Raw genomic sequence first — 976 nt, forward strand, 5'->3', positions numbered from 1 at the left:
GCTGTGGGAGCAGCAGACCACATGGAGGAGGGCCACCATGGCCTTCTACAGACCTCTGTTTATTGATAATGGAACAGTTAAACAGTTGATGACTGGTCTTCAGTGCTGATCGAGGCTCAACATCAGGAGATCAAGGATTCCCAGGGAGGAATGGGTGAGTCCTGTGGCTCCCAGCCACCTGCTGCCGAGCCCACACCGCAGCTTCATGAGGCTCCCACCGCTGGACCCCAGGGATCCCCTCATCCTAGATGGACGGTAGGCACTGCCGTCATTCTCCCCCCTCCCCCCCAGCAAAGTGGACTGGTTCTGGGGAGAATTCTTGGAGCCAAGATGGTGCAGCAGGTTGGGGCTTCCCTGGGCAGGCCAGAGAGGAAGATTACCAATACAATGAACTGATGAGAGTCTCTGTGAGCTGTTTACAACTTGACCACATTTAACTGTGGTAGCATGTCCAAGACAGCAGATATCCTCAATCACCGCATCTTTTGATCTGCTGTCTGCCTTTGCCAAGAACAGTTTAGACCTGGGGGGGGAGGGGTCTGTTCACCACTCTCAGGTCCCCTTCTCCACTTATAAAGGGGGAGGTCAGTGACACCTACTTCAAATTACAGTATGACCACTTATTTGGGGGAGGTGTAATGGTGGAGGTACCGGAATTGGGGATGCTGTCCCTGGCCACATGATCTTCAGTGAGGCACAGGGTCCGGACTTGAGGGGGGGGGTGGACTCTGGTGGGGGAGTGTGCCAGTTAGCCTCAGGGATGTGTCGACCAGCCCACGGGGGTTGCCATCCGGCCCTCAGTGCGGGCGGTTCGTTTGGCCCCCAGCAGTGGGGAAAGCCATGCATTCAGGCCCCTCGTAGCAGGGTGAGCTGGCCCTCAGGGTGAGCTCCTCAGCCCTCGGATTGTACCATCTGACCCCTGGGTAGAAAAAACTGCCTAGGGTATACAGAGAATTTTATCGAAGCTATTTCCTGC

This window comes from Elephantulus edwardii, unplaced genomic scaffold, assembly GCF_000299155.1.
Source record: "Elephantulus edwardii isolate Elephantulus edwardi_28Jun2011 unplaced genomic scaffold, EleEdw1.0 scaffold00243, whole genome shotgun sequence".
Lineage (NCBI taxonomy): Eukaryota > Metazoa > Chordata > Mammalia > Macroscelidea > Macroscelididae > Elephantulus > Elephantulus edwardii.